Raw genomic sequence first — 13,158 nt, 5'->3', positions numbered from 1 at the left:
TTGGTATGTTCGGGATTGTCGAAAGCCATCAAGGTGCTTAAGGAGTCAGTACAAATGAGAGCTGTTAATATTCCAGAATATTTGATGATGTTTCTTATTTAATATGCTCCGACAATTCCATTGCAGTATCCGCATGTTTTACTTGGCAGTAGGGGAAAGTCCCAAGGATAGAAGAAACTCATCATATACTGATTTTAACTGATGCTTCCGTGGGTCGCTTGGGCCCATTTCGGCGAGTATATCTGCAAGGTTTTTAAGGGTGTTTCGACACTGTTCATTAGAATTAACGTTTGATTTACAATGTAAAGCCATGACAGAGGGAGATGCCGATATTGGCGCATGGGGAGCCGAAGGTTGCCCTTGAGGACTTGGCTTCCGTGATGTAGATGCAGGCTCGTTAGAAGTAGCAGGTAGTAAACGCACGACGGGAGTGCCAGAATGTTCTGGAACCGTCTTCGGATTACTTATCAAATTAAGATATGATGCCCTGTCATAACCTGGTGTAACGGGTGGGCGGGAAGGGTTACTAACCACCATAGTAAATTTACGCTTTCGAGGGAGAGTTTCGTCCGATTGAGATGGTCTATTGGGTAAAGGAGGAAAATGTTGGGGCATCAGAAGGGGGTTAGATAGAGACTGTAGTGGGGCAAAATAGTTTTTCACTTCGAAATATGATTTGTTTTCAACACTCATAATGCGTTTAATTTCTTTTTGTTGTTTGTGGATTTCACAATGTTCTGCTCCCGCAGGATGATTTCCGCCACAGTTAGCGCATTTAACGACTTGGTGAGTGCAATCTTCAGTAGAATGAGTAAGGGAACACTTTCCACATCTCGGCTCCCTGGAACGACAATGAGTAGCGGTATGTTCATACCGCTGACATCGTTTGCATAATAAAGGAGAGAATATAAAGGCCTGAACCTCTAAAATGACTTTAAAAATGGACACACTTTTCGGAAGTTGTTGACTTTCGAATACAACCTTCACAGTACCTGTAGGGATATATTCAGTTTTTCCGTCTTTGGATGAACGTCTATTTAGACGTTGTACTTTCACTACAGGATAGGGTGAGTCTAAATAAGTGAGAATGTCGGATTCAGAAATAGTAGTGTCTACTCCCCGTATTACCCCTACTCGCTGAATATTCGAAGATGGAATAAAAGCTGTCAATTTCTTTTCTGTAAGAATGGGATGAGAAAAAAAGGCGTTTGCAGCCTTACGAGACATGAAAGTAACTTGAATTCTATTTCTTCCCTTCCTATGGATGGCCTTGACGTCACCAATTTGCCTCTCGTAGAAAATCCGAGCCAGAGTCATAGGGTGAATATGTCCTATTTTATTTTGAGATTCAATCGATTCGACAAAAACTATGTAAGGGCCAAGATGAGTGTTAGAATAGGTAGGTACAGGAACGGGCGGACGCTGATTCATGTCACGTATGGTATCTTGAGAACTGTCTCGTTGGGTACCAGTATTACTAGCGTCCATGTGTAAATCCTCACGCACGGCATCTTTACCAATATCAGGAGGTCGTCCTAACGGGCCAGCGCCACTATCTACAGACATAGTAGTCCAAAAGGGGATTACACTATACTAACTCCGAAACAAACACAAAAGAAAAATTACTAGGATACAAACACAAACATAAAACACTCTACTTATCTACAGACAGGAAAAAGCCGCTGCACCAGTGACCGGAGCGAGACGTGTGCACTGCACAACAGCCGAACACCGAATCAAACAACAGTACTTCTTCTTCCCCTTCATCAACTGTCAACATGTCAATGCTAAACATAAACAACCTAGTGCTGAATCGGTCGACCTCGGTTATCTTCGAGATTCTTGTCTTGTCTTGCGGATATTTGTTTGGGAACCAAATATATTCTTTCCCAGTCACGAGCCCAATGAAATTTTTCACTTATATCACAACAGCACACGTTTACATCATTAATAACCAGTTTTAGCACGATTACACTTAGATAAACTGAAAGAAGCACTATGATATCGTGTATATGTAAGTTCATAAAAGTATTAAACTATCTGCACTGGTCGAATACACAGATAACCTATTAATCTTGAGCAATAAAAACGTGTTGCACTGTACAAGATTGGAGAGTAATAAACTCTTGGCGCGAGATCCACTCACCCGGAACATATAGAAATGCCACTTCACCAACATGTCGGAAAAAAACAACTGAAAATCTAGATCGTAATTACAATTTGATGTGAGTATTATCAAGGTATTCGTTTAAGATAGCAATGATCTTAGGCGAAGGTTGATACAACAAAGCTGAAAGTCGTGTAGGGAAAGGTACGTGGACATTAAGTAATTTCTGCATTAAAATGGCCTGTTGGCGAGCATATTGGGGGCAATGGAAGAACAAATGGTCACTATCGCCCTGAGGTTCTCCACAGGAACAAGTTGGGTCGTTCGTAATATGAAATTGAGCTAAATATACCGGGGTTAAGGCATGATTAAAACGGAGTCTGATGATGTTAGTAATGTGACGTCGTGTATACGTACCATTTGCAAACCACGGAATTGTGGGGATACTCGGTTGAATTTGATAGTAATAGTGGCCTTTCGTACTAGCTGAGAAACGCCATTTTGTGCACCATGTGTGTTTAGCTTCATTTTTGATATATGGAAAGAAGTCAGAAAACGGGATTTTGATTTGTAGTAAGTTCGTGGTGTCTGCGCTAGCTTCTTTTGCTGCTATATCGGCCATATCGTTGCCTACATGTCGGCTATGCCCTTTAATCCATATTAACGTTATAACAAAACCGGATGTTTCGAGTTGAAAAGTAAGGTGTAGACATATGCATTTTGACTATGGGCGGAGGATTGAAGAGCTTGTAAGACATTTTGAGAATCGTTGAATATATTTATTTTTTTGGATTGCAACTGTTGGACATATAAGAGAGCATATAATTCTGCGGTAAAGATAGTTAAATTATTAGGCAACGGATATTTAAAGCTAGTTTGTGTTTGTGGATCATAAAATGCTGCTCCGACGCCAGTAGTCGATTTTGACCCATCGGTAAAAAGGTGATAATCATGTGAGGTTATTGAACTTTTAAATTTCTTAAGAGCGTATAATTTGGAATGAGGCGAATACAGTGATGGTTTGAATGAATCAGAAGGGGCAATGATAATAGAAGGACGGAATGTTTGAATATCATAATCATATGAATACAAATTTACGCGTGGTGTGCGAAATATAGTTTCAGTAAGGTGGTGGAGCTCAACATACGCCATATATATGGCGGGGTACTGATGATGAGGTGGAGGACGCTGTTGATAATATTCATATAATAATTTTAATTTAGGGACGATAAGAGAGTTCGATCTGCTAATATGTTTAAGTAGGAATTTTTTTGAAAGTTTTATCCTGCGAATATACAGTGGTTCTTCTGTAGTTGTTCGGAGGGCACCCACACTGATACGTAGTGCTGAAAATTGTAGACGATCCAAAGCTAGTAAACTGTGTTTAGCGGTTAAATCAATAATATGGGCGCTATAATCAAGTATGGACCGAATGGTTGCACGATATAGTTGTAATGCTGACAAGGGGTCAGCACCCCATGCACGTTTCGTTACTGTTCGTAAGATAGTGATATAACGATCAGATTTCCGGATTAAATACTGTATTTGGGGTTGCCATGTAAGTCTTTGGTCGATATATATGCTTAAATATAAGTGTTGTGAGACAAAGGGGATGCTATAGGTATCAAAGTTAATAGGGCTTTTATCAAAGGTTCGTTTATTTGTAAAGATCATCGCGGCACATTTGGCGATTGAAAGTGAAAGACCATGGGTTGCAAGCCACCGAAGGACTAAACTTAAAACGCGAGATATTGTGGCTCTACATTGGTCAATGTTGGAGTGAGAACAATAAATAACATAATCATCCGCGTAATCGAGAATTCGAGCGTGTGGAGTCACAATAGATTCGAGATCTTTCATATAAAGGGCAAATAAAATTCCACTTAGTATCGAACCCTGTGGTAATCCTTGTGATGTGTAGCGACTTTCAATTGTGTGTTGAGTTGATTTAATGGTTAATCGGCGATTGGTAAATAATTGATTTAAAATAGAAAGGAATTTGATGGGAAATCCAGAAATAAATAATTTCTCCCAGAGAATATGCAATAACACAGCATCATAGGCACCTTTAATATCCAAAAAGACTGCCACGGTAGATTGTTTCCGCCATTTTGCCAATAAGATGTCGAGTAGGAAAATAAGGATAGGTTCCTGTGTACTATTACCACGTCTAAAAGCGAACTGATACTTAGGTAATAGCGAGTGATATTCCAATAACCACGCCATTCGTTTCATGAGGATTTTACAGAAGACTTTCCGTATACATGATTCTAAGACTATGCCACGAAAATTTTGAGGTTCAGTAGGTCGTTTTGTTGGTTTCAAAATAGGAGTTATGAAAAAATCGTTCCATGTTGCTGGTACGTGTAATGTCTCAAGAATATTATTATAATATTGTAGTAAATAGATTTGGGCATGAGGGGGTAGGGCCCTGAGCATGTGATAAGTAATGGCATCAGGTCCTGGGGACGAGCTATTAACGGTACATAATACCGATTGTAGTTCGTTATATGTAATTGGCTTTAATAACGAAGTAAAAGAACGAGAATTGTCCTGTGAGGTGGGTAGAAATGGCGGATTGACTGATACGGGGGCGAGGGTATATAAAAAGTCTTCTAAAACTTATTGCGGATAGGAATAATAAGTTTGATGGTGGAATGTTCGCGTTATCATGCGGATCACGTTCCAGAATTTTGCTGCTGGTAATTGAGGAGTTAATGTAGAAATAAAAGACTGCCAAGCTTAGCGTTTTTAGCATTAAAGACAAGCTTTGTTTTTGCAATATGATTTCGCAATTGGAAATAATGCTGCTGAGTCATTGATTGGCGGTATTGTTTAAATAATTGTTTTCGCTGATGAATGAGATTGTGACATTCTTTATCCCACCATTTTATTTCGTATTCCTGTGGGTGGGTCGTCACTTTAAGCGGTCGACACGGATGAAACATATTTAAATATTGAATTAAATAAGGGAGTGAGGTTATAAAGGTAATAGGTGACTCGTGTTCCTGCTGTAAGATATGAGTGAGATATGATTGATAGTTTGAAATATTGAAATTTTTATAAGATCGGACGTTACGTGCTTTTTTGACAGCTGTCTTCTTGACGGACCCTAACCTCACATTGAAGGACAATAGAGCGTCGCTAACCTCACTGCTGCCATCTTTACGGCGGTAAACCTCAAGGCTGCCACCTTATGCATGTTATAGCGCGGAATTTAAAATCCGACAACAGAACGTCGCTAACCTCACTCTTGCCATCTTGATGGGCTTAAACCTTACTGTTGCTACCTTGGTTATACGCTTTTGTGTTAGTTTACTGTTAATCGCTAAGCTGTTCGCATCATCGAAGTAGAGAGTAACAAATGTCAAGTAGATTTAAAGAAGAATCTGTTAGCATAAGGTAAAAGTCCGTCATGGGAAAACCTATTTCTAGGTATATTTGCGAAGAGTGTGGAAAAGCATTTCCCCGAAGCTATCACAGGAGACGTCATGAGATATCATGTAGGACAATTTTTCAATGCAAACCTTGTAGAAGAGAGTTCAAGAAAGCATACAACGCTCAACGTCATGAAGCCGCGTGTAATGTAGCTTCATCGGGAACAAAATACAAAGAGCTCAACCATATTCCAGCGAACACTGATTTATGTTTAAAAAGTACACCTCTGCGAGAGATTTTTAATTCTCCCTTGTTGTCTAGACCTGCTGCAAGTTCTGTTACTAAGCACAAACTTCAAGATAAAGAGAGGCAAGATCATGATTATGATAATAAGGATAATGATGTTGATCAAAACAGTAGTAAAGGGAAAGTAGAAGAAGAAGAAAATCTGAATGTTTCATTGCCATTACAGCTTGATGATTTTACTTCATTTCCTAAGCCTACTACACGTTCTGTCGCAGTGCAAACATCTCAAGAAGAGATGCAAGGGAAAGAAGAAGGAAATTTCAACGCTTCATCGCTATCGAAACAAGTTAAGTTTGTACCTAGAAATGCTACTGATGAAGCTCGTATTACATCAAAACAAGTCCCTACACATCAACTGTCTGCATATAGACTCAAAGTTCACAACGAGCCTCTGTTACCCTATGTAGATATAAGCTACTGTAAAGACCCCAACGTACTGGTAAAACGCTTACAACTGCTGGTTACACACAGTACAAAGAAGATATTTTTGAAATAGAGCATGAATTACGTCGTGTTGGTATTATTAAGTAAGCGCTTACCCTCACCTAAGTCATCCATCTGTAGTATATAGTCGATCGAGTAGCTATATTCGTATAGATTATTTCCCAACATTCTCCCTTCCTTAGGGTGGTAACTCCGCCTCTAGTTGTAGAGCCGGTCTCAAGCCCGAATAAAGAGAGGAGAGGCACCCTAGCCCTTTAGCCCTTTAGCCCTTTTGCCCATTAGCCCTTTTGCCCTTTTGCCCATTAGCCTATTAGCCCTACAAGGAATGTGCGATAATCTAATCTTCTTAGAACAAAGGTGTCCCCTGACATGTTCTAAACACATGTTCTATCGAGTACAGTGTTCTATTTTAGTCTTGATCACTTATTTAGTGTTCTAAACACTTCAATCAATGTTCCGATCACATGATAAAGTTAACGGCATAGAGTGCAGTGTTCGATTCTAGTCTTGTTATGTTTCTTTAGTGATTTGCAAGTCTAAACATGCATAATGACGTCATCACTGCAGCACGTGCTTACTCTAGCTATCCCGATGCAGGTTTAAACTTGTTCGATAGAGCTATGCCTTGACATAAGAGGAGGCCTTAACAGCTTATGTATAGCCGCTATTGTTTAAAGATAGCTGCTGTTAAGAAAAAGCACGTAGAATTTTTCAAATTACCCGCCACCACATATCAAAGGTATGAGGTTTAGTGCTGTAAAGATACCTGCACGATGCAAAGCTAGCTTTCTTCATCAGAGCAGCCACCATCTTGTGTGAGCACCCCTAGGCCGTATCATAAGGAGCTGTGTATAGTCACCGTCTTGTCGCTGCTACCTTGCGCAAGCACCCCTAGGGAGTCTCATAAGAGCAGCAGCCATCTTGTGCAAGCGCTCTTAAGCTGCCTCATAAGAAGCTATGTATAGCCGCCATCTTGTAGAATTAGATAGCTGCCAATGCCAAAGGGCCTAAGTAGGGATCGAACCGTCGATCTAATCATTAGACTATGTTTTTCTTGTTCCTGATACTGCAAACCTAGGTATCAGGTAGAAAAAATGTATCCGTTTTGCTCTACGATGCACTGTTTTCGAGATATTTAACATTTTGCATTTAAGCCCCAAATTTAATGAATCGAACCTGCACGGCACGTTATACTCTCTACCATAGCTAGACCTGATCATGTTACGAAGACTTGCTTCAATACAAGCTAAAACAGAGCGAATGCCAAAGGACCTAAGTAGGAACCGAACCGTTGATCTCGTCATTAGACTATGTTTTTCTTATGCTATCACGTTCCTCGTACTGCGAACCGAGGTATTGGGCAGAAAAGTTTTTGTCCGTTTTGCTCTACGATGCACCGTTTTCGAGATATTTAACATTTTGCATTTAAGCCCCAAATTTAATGAATTGAACTAGCATGACACGTTAGCCTCTAAGCTAGCTTTCTTCATAAGAGCAGCAGCCATCTTGCGCAAGCATCCCTAGGGCGTCTCATAAGGAGGCTTGTATAACCGCCATCTTGCGCAAGCATCCCAAGGGAGTCTCATAAGAACCTATGTATAGCGGCCATCTTGCATAAGCACCTTTAAGGAGTCATGTATAGCCACCATCTTGTGCAATTAGCGTCGAGAGATGGCTGCTGTAGAATTTTTCTTTTTAAATTATCCGCCACCATATTTCAACTAAAGAGTGTAGCACTGAGGTTTGCGATGTAAGATGGCGGATGACAGCTGACAAAAAGCGCGTGAGTTTGTTTACTAAACAAGAGCACGTGGAATTTTTCAATTTGCCGCCACCACATTTCAAAGGTATCTAGCTAAAGATGGCAGCACGGTGCTCTCTTGATTAATGATGGCGGATGACAGCTAAGAGAACTTTTCAAATTGCCCGCTACTACATGTCATAAAGAGGGCAGCACGGCGCTCTGTGGATTAAAGATGGCGGATGACAGCTGACGAAATTGCCCGCATGATAGCAGCACAGTGCTCTATTGATTAAAGATGGCGGATGACAGCTGTCAAAAAAGCACGTGGCTTTGTTTCCAAACAAGAGCACATAGAATTTTTCAATTTATCGCCACCACATTTCAAAGGTATCTAGCTAGAGAGTGCAGCACTGAGGTTTGTGATGCAAGATGGCGGATGACAACTGTCAGAAAAAAGCACGTGAGTTTGTTTCCGAACAAGAGTACGTGGAATTTGCCACCGCCACAAAGAGGGCAGCACGGTGCTCAAAGATGGCTGCTGTCACGTGGAATTGTCTGCCACCACATTTCAAAGGTATCTAGCTAAAGAGGGCAGCACGGTGCTCAAAGATGGCTGCTGTCAAAAAACATTTTTCAAATTATCCGCCACCACATTTCAAAGGTAAGTAGCTAAAGAGGGCACCACTCTGCTCTATGGATTAAAGATGGTGGATGACAGCTGCCAAAAAAGCACGTGGATTTGTTTACCGATTCAAATCTCGCGCTAGTGAGGTTAAGTTGGTAGCACTAAGGTTTAGACCCGCCAAGATGGCAGCACTGCCGATGACAGGTGACGAATTTACAGCTACTGCGATAAAGGGGGCAGCACGGTGCTCTGTAGTTTAAAGATATCGGATGACAGCTGTCAAAAAGCACGTGGATTTGTTCGCAAATTCAGATCTCGCGCTAGTGGGGTTAAGTTGGTAACACTGAGGTTTAGGCCCGTCAAGATGGCTGCACTGAGGTTTGCGATACGTTGTTGTCTGTCAAAAGCACGTGGCTGTCAAAAAACACGTGGCTTTGTTTACCGATTCAAATCTCGCGCTAGTTAGGTTAAGTTGGTACCACTGAGGTTTAGGCCCGTCAAGATGGCAGCAGTGAGGTTAGCGATGCGTTGTTGTCGATGACAGCTGTCAAAAACACGTGGATTTGTTTACCGATTCAAATCTCGCGCTAGTTAGGTTAAGTTGGTACCACTGAGGTTTAGGCCCGTCAAGATGGCAGCAGTGAGGTTAGCGATGCGTTGTTGTCGATGACAGCTGTCAAAAAGCACGTGGCTTTGTTTACAAATTCAAATCTCGCGCCAAAATTCAAATTTCCCGCCAAAATTCAAATTTCCCGCCAAAATTCAAATTTCCCGCGGGAGGAGGAGGAGGCCGCAGAACTGTCCTATTATACTACTCATATATCATTTCAACAAAGTTCAGATCGTCGGAACAATACAGTCTTCAGGGAAGCAGTTGATAGATGTCAACATAGAGGGAACCACTGTCAAGATGGAACTGGACACCAGTGCTCCCTGTTCGATGATGAGCAAATTGAGGTTAGGTATAATAAAATGAAGCTTTTTTGCAGAAGACTGATCATAACTTTGCCAGCTATATACACTGACCATCGTATTAACTGCAAAATGTCAGTCACTGCAACCATCGGCACCACCTCCAGGAAAGTTGACCTTCGCATCGCCGACGGTGAATTTGAGACGCTTCTTGGTCGAGAGTGGGTCTCTGACTTCGTACGAGAGATCAATTTCGAGCAGCTTTTTGAAAGACCAGGACACATCCATCAACACCCCGTCTCTGTTCAAGGATCAGCGAAAGGAACTTGATGCCGTCCAAAACCAGTATCGGGGCGTCTTCAGCGATACCCCTGGGAAGCTGTCATTACTACCAGCGAAGGTGCACGTGAAGGACGGCGTTACTCCTATCTTCTCCCGAGCACGTGAAGTTCCTGTGGACCTGGGCGGTGCCAATGCCAGAGAAATCGATGGCAAAATCGAATCTGGTTTCCACAAGAGAGTAGAAATCAGAGTGGGCGTCAACAACTCATGTCATCGTGAAGAAGAACGACAAGTTGAGAATTACGGGTAACTACAAACCTACTCTCAACCCGTGGATTATCATCGATGAACAGCCGATTCCGAAAGTGGAGGACCTCTTCAACCGCATGCGCGGTGCCACCCTCTTCTGCCACCTGGACGCCACGGACGCGTACACTCATCTCGAGGCTGACGATGAATTCAGCCATGCCCTCACGCTCAACACTCCAACCCATGGCCTGATCCACCCAACTCGTGCTGTCTACGGAGCAGCCAACACGCCCGCCAACTGACAGCGGCGAATGGGTACGGCTTTGCAGAACCTCCTAAATGTCATAAGTTTCTTTGACGTCACAATTGTTTTTTCCGATAGTTATGAAAACCTGGTAGAGACCCTCACCGCGACATTGGAGCGCTTTCGCCAACACGGTCTGAAGCTCAACCAGGCCAAGTGCAGCTTTGCCGAACCTGTCCTGGAACTTCTTGTCCACAAGATCAATGCATCAGGCATAAGTCTAACGTGCACATCCGAGCTGTAAGAAACGGGCTGAAACCAACATCTCCCATACAACTCCAGTTGTTTCCGGGTAAAGCGACATATTACAGCGCCTTCATCCACAACCTGTCAACGATAAATCGGCCACTCAGGGACATGCTGTTGAAGGATCCTCTCGTATGGATACCAGAGAGTTACAGGGCTTACCGAGGCATCAAGGACGCTCCAACCTCGCCACAGGTCCTTATGCAGTTCGATCCAGCATTACCACTTTTGCTGACAGCAGACGCCTGCAAAACCGGTCTTGGCGCAGTGCAGTCACATCGGCGCAGCAACGGACACAAACGGCCTATCGCATACGCTAGTAGAACAATGACAGCAACGAAGCACAGTTACCCCCAGATAGATAAGGAAGCGTTTGCCATCGTCCGGGCAGTACAGATGTTTTTTCAACCATCTGTATGCTCACCACTTCACATTGATCACAGTTCACAAACCCCTGAACCCAGAGATGTCACTACCAGTCCTGCGCATTAGTCGCATGGCCAATTATGCCGACTACCTTACACTCTTTAACTACACTGTGTCTTTTCAAACGTCGAAGCTAAATGTCATCGCTCACTACTGATCCAGAGCACCGTTACCATCGACTCTCAACAAGATCTAAAACTCAACTTCGTACCAGAGGGAAGAGACAGAGGATTACGGTGATTTTGTTTTATTTACAGTTCACCAGACGCAGCAGTTACCCATGAGATCCGATGCCATCGCACGAGAGACAAGGAAGGACCCTCATCTTGGCAGAATTCTCAAACTTCTGGAAGGAGGCCAAGATCTCATTCGCCACGACTTCAAGGCACCCGAGGTGACATACACGCTCGCCGCCAACTGCTTGATATTTGATCACAGAGTAGTGGTCCCACCCGCACTAGGAGTTGCCATCCTCAACGACCTCCACGCAGCTCACCTCGAAATCGTCAAAATAAAGGGAATGGCACGTTCCTTTGTGTTTTGGCCAAGCATCGATTCCGACATTGAGAAGATCGCGAAGTCCTGCACCAGGTGCGCAACCCATGCGCACGCTCCACCCAAGTTCCGCGACCGTCACTGGGAGTACCCCAAGGCACTGTGGGAACTCATCCACATTGACTACGCAGGCCCAGTAGCTGACACCATGCTTCTGATTGTCGTAGACGCCTACAGCAAGTGGATCGAGGTCAAGCCGATGACCTCCAGTACAGCAGCAGCAACAATCGCCCTGATGGACGACTTGTTTTCAGCGTACGAAACTCCAGCCACCGTCGTCTCGGACAACGGTAGGCAGTTCAGAGCAGAATAATTCAAGGCTTTTCTGCAGAACAGTAGTGTAAAGATCCACAAGTATACAGCGCCGTACCATCCATCAGCTAATGGCCAAGCAGAACGGTATGTCCAAAGAGTGAAGGACGCCTTCTATTCGATGAAGACCACCCAAGGAACTCTGCAGACCAAACTGAATTAGTTCCTTCGTCAATTCCGTAAAGCGCCGCACTCCAACACTGGGCAATCCCCATCTCAACTATTTCTCGGACGAGAACTTCGGACACGTGTCAACCTGGCGAGACCCGAGGACGTCCGCATTAGAGTCTACGAGAAACAGAAAGCATAAATGGGCTCGACGCTCCGCACACTCGATGCCGGGAAGTCTGGCAACCCGAACCTGGACAACTGGCTTCCCGGTACCATCGCAGCCCGCATCGGAGATCTACATTATGAGATCAACCACCAGGGGAAACGAATAAAGCGCCACATCGACCAAATTAGGTCATTTCCAGTTACACAGCCAAACACAGAGAACCAAGAACTGACCTGTCACGAACATGCCGAAATTCCACTTATGTCACGACATGTTCGGTTCTTGCAGGCACCAGCTACTGCAGGACCAAACGAGAATATGCCACAAGTGATCCGTGAAAATCAAACACCAACACCAGCTACACCGGCTACCCGAATGATACCGCGCAGATCTGCACGCACACGTCGCAGACCAGTAAGATTTTCACCATAGATATAACTAGTAAAATTTAAAAGAGGGAGAAAATATTCTGTATTCAAACTCTGTGTAACAAATGTGATTTCACACTCAGCAGTTGGTAGCATGGTGGACATAGAGAGACTTGCAGTTTTCTCCGTACTTAACTGTAGATTTATCCTCTAAATACATGGATTGTCTAACCAGTTTGTGTTATCAATCACCACAAATACAAAATGATGAATACCATGCCAGAAAAACTGCTTGTCCTTGGCAAACCGTTCGTCGAGCCATTCTCCAACGTCCTCTGTTCTGCGAGCTCGTATCTCATTGGTGCGAAGAGGTGATAGTCAGATGGCGCCAAGTCGGGATGGTACGGCGGGTGAAGAAGGATGTCCCATTCAAGTGATTTCAATGTGCCTTTCACTGCTTCTGCTGTGTGAGAGAGCGTATTGCCATTCTTCTGGCCCATTCCGGTCTCTTTCGATCAATGCGTAATTTAAATTAATTACGTACTTTTTGGCGATAGCATTGTGCATTACCGGTTTCGCTGGGGTTAAAGAGTTCATAATGCACAATACCATACCAGAGGGCG

Source organism: Anabrus simplex, chromosome 1, assembly GCF_040414725.1.
Source record: "Anabrus simplex isolate iqAnaSimp1 chromosome 1, ASM4041472v1, whole genome shotgun sequence".
In the NCBI taxonomy this organism is placed as follows: Eukaryota; Metazoa; Arthropoda; class Insecta; order Orthoptera; family Tettigoniidae; genus Anabrus; species Anabrus simplex.
Note: the sequence above shows the minus strand (reverse complement) of the source record.